A 6,000-nucleotide genomic window follows, 5' to 3' on the forward strand; every position below is an offset into this window, starting at 1 on the left:
GGACGTTAAACACTAACCTCCTCCTCCTCCTCTTAACAAAGTCTAATTACGTTATTTCGATAATTTTGTATCTGACATTTGAATGGCCTAATGATGTTAAATTTTTGTCCTTCTCACTTTCTATGCATTTGCATAGAAATTTTTTCAGTGTTGTACTTCGTAATGACAGTAATACAAAACAAAAATGTTGTACCTCAAGTGGCGAAAATATCATTCAAACATTAGAAATCTGTTTCTGTTGCACAGGTCTTACCAGGAGGCCGACAAAAGGCGACTACTGTCTGAGGATAGAGTGACGGGTGTCGTAACCTAGCCAGCTTTGGACGTTTTTAGTGGACAAAAGGCGACTACGGTCTGAGGAAAGAGTGACGGGTGTCGTAACCGAGCCAGCTTTGGACGTTTGTAGTGGACAAAAGGCGACTACGGTCTGAGGAAAGAGTGACGGGTGTCCTAACCGAGCCAGCTTTGGACGATTGTAGTGGACAAAAGGCGACTACTGTCTGAGGAAAGGGTGACGGGTGTCGTTACCGAGCCAGCTTTGGACGTTTGTAGTTGTGCTGACCATGGATGTCGTATTTCGATAGTTGACGAGTTAGTATGCTATCCGAGTAAGGAAGTTTGCTTTCAGATAAGGATCCAATCTGTTCTGAAACACCTTTAATTTTTAACACATTGTAAGTTGTTAAATTGGTAACGTACCCTGGATCACTTATTATTAATTGGAATATCTTATCTTGGACAACCTGAAGTTTGTTAGCAGGTGCAGACGCAGTATTTCCCCGTATGGGGCGGTCATACAACGTTATTGGTTTTGTTATCGTTTTGTTAAGTACTGAAAAACGACCTTCTGTTTATTACTGGGTGTAAAGTAGCTAACATATTGTTTGCTCTTAATTGCTATGTCCGTCCCGGGTTCGATTCCCGGCGGGGTCAGGGATTTTCTCTGCCTCGTGATGACTGGGTGTTGTGTGATGCCCTTAGGTTAGTTAGGTTTAAGTAGTTCTAAGTTCTAGGGGACTGATGTCCATAGATGTTAAGTCCCATAGTGCTAAGAGCCATTTGAACCATTTTGCTATGTCCGCTACATGTTTCTTCAATGTAAGACGAATGCCCAAGTGAACTCCAAATACCTGGTGGATACAGTCCAAGGAATGTGTTCATTAAATAACAAATGTGTTTGTAACTCAAGCGTTTTTCTTGTATAAAATCTTTCCTGATATTTACTCACATTTGACGAGCCATTTTGTAGCCCATCTCTCAAGTACGAAGGGCGTTCAAGAAGCAATACCACAAATTTTTTCTCGTTCAATTTAAGCTGTAAAATGTGAAATTTTTTGTGGGACATCGTGGAATATTGGAGCTTCAGTTTGGTGAACTTCCGATAGCTGCCGGCGCTTTACATAGCCTTCAAAAAGGTGACAGTAACGAAGGTGAGTTCCAAACAGAGAGCTGTCATCGAGTTTCTTTTGACACAAGACAAGAGCATCCCAGATATTCAAGGAGCTTGCACAATGTCTACGGAGACCTCACAGTGAACAAAAGCATGGTGAGCTTGTTGGGTGAGGCGTTCGTCATCATCACAACAAGGTAGAACAAACTTGTCCGATATCCTGCGTGCCGGCCGGCCGCAAACCGCTGTGACTGTTGCAATGTTGGAACGTGCGGACACTCTCATTCGAGGAGGTCAAGGGATCACTATCAAACATCTCGCTGCGGAACTGGATGACTCTTTTGGTAGTGCTGGCACACTCGACCACTCATTGTGACTCGAAAGTGTGTGTCCGGTGGGTTCCTCCACGTATAACGAGCAACGAAGTGCCGTCTGCGCGGAACTGGTTGCGCTCTACTTACCGAACATCGTCACAGGCGAGGAAACATGGTTTCGTCATTTCGAACCGGAAACAAAACGACAATCCATGGAGTGGCGCCACACCATCTTTTGTCCGAAGGAAAAGTGCCACGCCACCCTCTCAACCGGTAAAGTCATGGTGATGACCTTCGGGGACTCTGAAGGGGCTATTCCGTTTGTTGTCCTCCATCATGGTGCAACGATCGACTCTGAAGTCTGTTGTGCAACCCTCAATAAACTGAAGAAACGACTTCAGCGTTTTCGTTGCCACGAAAGTGCGAACAAACTTCTCCTACTCCATGACAATGCATGGGCTCACAGTGCTTCCTCATCCACTCTGCACCCGTAATGTCGCTTCTTCCAACTCCCATCTGTTTGTCCTGTGCAAGGTTGCACGATGGGGAAGATATTGATGCAGCATAACGTTGGCTCCGACATCGAGTGATTCCATGCGGGCATACTGGTTGTCACAATAAGGTGGTGTAAAGCCGTCGCACTAAACAGGGATTATGTTGGAAAATAAGGGTTTAGTACCCAAACGAATGGGGAATAATAATGTGTATTTTAATCCTGAATTAACCAACCTGCTATCAGGAAAAAAGTACTGCATTACTACCCTTTTAAAGCATAGTTCGTTAGAGTTTGAAATGAACATTCGTCAGTTTTTTGTCGGTATAAAATATCGCTGTATCATCAGCGAATGAAGCTTTGTTAACAGGATATAAGTCTGGTATGTCAGAAAACGTACATTAAACAATGCCGGCTGCTGAAGGGAATCTTAAGATACTCCGAGACTCATAGGGTGGGTACCAGAAGCAGTGCCGTCAATGAACCCATTGAAAGTAAAATCCTTAACATACGAATGAATTAATCTTGCAATATATCACGGGAATTTAATCATTAATTTTATGCACTAAGCAGCTATACGACACTCTGTGCGGGCTTGAGCAATATGCAGATGTATATGTAGATTTATTACCATTATGGTCACTTGTGACTGTTTCCCCTTGTCTTAACAGTTACAGTGGTGCTGAATGGTTTTGACAAATTCCAACTGAGTACTTGATATGATTCGCCATTACTTAAGATTCGGAGAAGTAAAATACGTCAATCTACTTACGAAATTGATAACAAGAAACAGATTGGTCTGTAATTTTTTGGATACCTATGGTATTTGGAATGTTCGGGTATAGTAATTACCTTGGCATAGTTCAAATGACGAGAAAATGGCTTAGCTTTAATATTACTAGAGGTATGGCAACCAATTATCATTGGGCATTTGGTCGTCACGAAGCTTATTCCATCAATAGTATGGGAGTTAAGTGATTTTAATTGAGACAGAATCTTGTTAGTTTGTTGCAGATTAGTGAAATGGACATACTCGTTGTCTTTGTCTACTGTGTATAGTGTTATTAACAGTACTGAGGTGATAGGGATCAGTGGCTTTAATATTTGGAGTAAACAATGATGCACTTTCTTTCGCCAAGGCCTGCGACTTCTCTCTTCAGGAAGTAGTGGTATTAGGAATTTGGTTGAATAACGCTTGGCTTTGCGCATGATTTTCTGAGTAACATTTCTGACGTAATTAGAGCGTTGGTTTGTGATTTTGAGTCTATAATGCCAAGCATTATTTACAAGTTGCTTTATTTTTTCTCTAAATGCCCTAGTCTGCATGTTGAAATCAATTATTGCTGCTGGATCACGCTTCATTGCTTCCGAATAAAATTCTTAGTTGTCCTGAACCTTTTAAAACTCGGAAGGAAATTCACGGTCGTAGTTGGAATGGTGGCACAGTGCTCGGGATAATACCACGTGCAGTCCCGGCTCTTCAACAGTTTTCATCCGAGGAACAACATCAACCACAGTATCAATTTGTTGCTTATGCAGTTACCACTAAAAGTTCTTATGCGGATGAAGTTTCTCTCTTACTGGAGATGTATCGCCGACTAATACTAATAACGGATTGTGATAAGAACGTAGGGTGCAAAGAGCATTTACATTGGTCATGTTCAGTACATATCCAGGACGTTCGGCGAGAACGAAATAAGTTTGTTGGTTTGATGAAAGAAGAGCTACACCGGAGCTTTCACAGTAATTGCATAATGTATTCCTGTCATGACTGGTTGTACTCGAATTCTATATGGAATTTTTAGTGAGATGTTAGTTTCCTTTGGGGCGATGGATACACAGGAGCTTACTGCGTTCGATGCCTCCTGCCTCTCCATAAACATGAATATGCATGCGTCTTTAAGATACGTGAGCTAAGCGTCAGTCCATTCATCGAAATTTTTAGACGAACGTCACATGTATTCATAGCTCAGGGCCGCAGCATTGAAAAAAAAAAAAAAAACTATTTATGGTGATGGAAGGAAATATGCTCGTTGAACGCCGAAAAATAAAGACAATGCTTTGAGTTAGTTCACACCTATTGAAGCAGAGAAATTTCCTGTAAGGAGAAAGCGTCTCTGTCGTCTCCAATGGACCCTGACACTAGCATCGAAGAAGAACATCCACCCGAAGGAATTTTGAAGGCGCCATGTTGTGCTTTTCGTCTGTCTCCTCCCAGTTGGCGCACATCTGTGCCACTGTTATTTGATTTCAATGTTCAATTTAGAGCTCTACCCCAGATTTAATTAAAATTTACGACCAATGTTTCATATGAGATTGCCTCGCAGAGCGTGTAATTTCATATTGCGATGCTTCGCTTCGTCGCGGGAGCCGAGCGAAACATTGGCGCTACCGGCGCTCCGGGCGTTATTTTCTGACGTTGCCACGTACAAACAAATAGAACTCATAAATCTGCAGTTCCATAGACGTTTCCTAGACCACATCCGTACTGAATATCTTCTGTTTCCTGCGCTTAGTTTCACTCGCTGCATTTTTCAAGATTATGGCAATGTGAAAACTCATTTTCGCCTAACCTGTGAGTGATGCAGCTATATTCTGAAAACAACTCATTATTATGCAACAACATATTACTGTGTTTACTAGTATTACAGGTTGATTCGCTGTTGACCTTCATCTTTACATCATATATCAATAAAGGAAAAGCAGTTCAGCAATCAGTCACAAATTCAATCTCTATTTTATTGTTGACCTAGATCTCAGCTACTGAGCAGCATTCTTCAGTGCGCTTAAATCGAGTCGCTTAGACTCTTCAAGCTTGTGTATGTATTTGCTAAAGTCGTATAGTAACATGTGGTTTTACAAGCTTGATGATTCTATGTGACACAGTTTGACAGCACAGAAGATAGATATTCAATATCTGAAATCTACATCTATAAAAAAATACATTTTGGAATTATAACTGATTACCAAATTCCCTTTCCTTTTCTAAAGTATACCACGCTCGCTACGCACAGGTATTAAGATGGAATCAGACTTGATTATGAATATGTATCATGCCAAATTAATATTTATTCTTCTCTAGTGTAAACACTAACTGACAGTGAGTGTTTTCTTTCGTAAGGAACCACGGTCAGGAAGTAAGTTTTTCAGTGAGATTGCCACCATTTGCCTGTAAATTTTTATTGCTCATTTATCTCACACTATCACGATTTGGGATTGATAACCATTATCAAGTGATAAGGAGAAACAGACATTAAATTTCCGACATGTCTCAATGACGTGCCGTCGTTGGAATGTTACATTTAAGGAGCCATGTAAACCATTCTTGCATTATAAGATGTGAGTGTGAATCAAAAATAGGTGTTAAAGCAGACATTACGCACAACAGACACACCTTTCCGTCCTGTTCTGCGTTAATAGCGACCAACACAGTGCCATGGCAGAAAAAATAAATTAAATGAAAAGCCGATCCACATTGATGGCCCATAAAGGCAGGACAGAATTTTTTTTCAGTCAGTATTGATCATTTCAGTTTATTATGCAGCAAACGAATTAATATTGACTAGGCAGCACAATAGCTTTAGAAGCTTTCAAATGATATTTTAAAGTATACAGTTAGCTATCCATACTGTAGAGAGAGCTACACAAAACATTTATTTTGTTTGTCATAAATTTACTTCAATCTGTCGATTTTATGTTTCATGCCAGTAATGCAAAAATGTTGTCGCTTACTTAGCGATGCTTTCAAAAGAAGGTACTTGCAGTTTTGTCACGATACAACACAAGTATCTTAAAAGTGATGT

The sequence above is a fragment of the Schistocerca piceifrons genome, chromosome 5, assembly GCF_021461385.2.
Source record: "Schistocerca piceifrons isolate TAMUIC-IGC-003096 chromosome 5, iqSchPice1.1, whole genome shotgun sequence".
Taxonomy (NCBI): Eukaryota; Metazoa; Arthropoda; class Insecta; order Orthoptera; family Acrididae; genus Schistocerca; species Schistocerca piceifrons.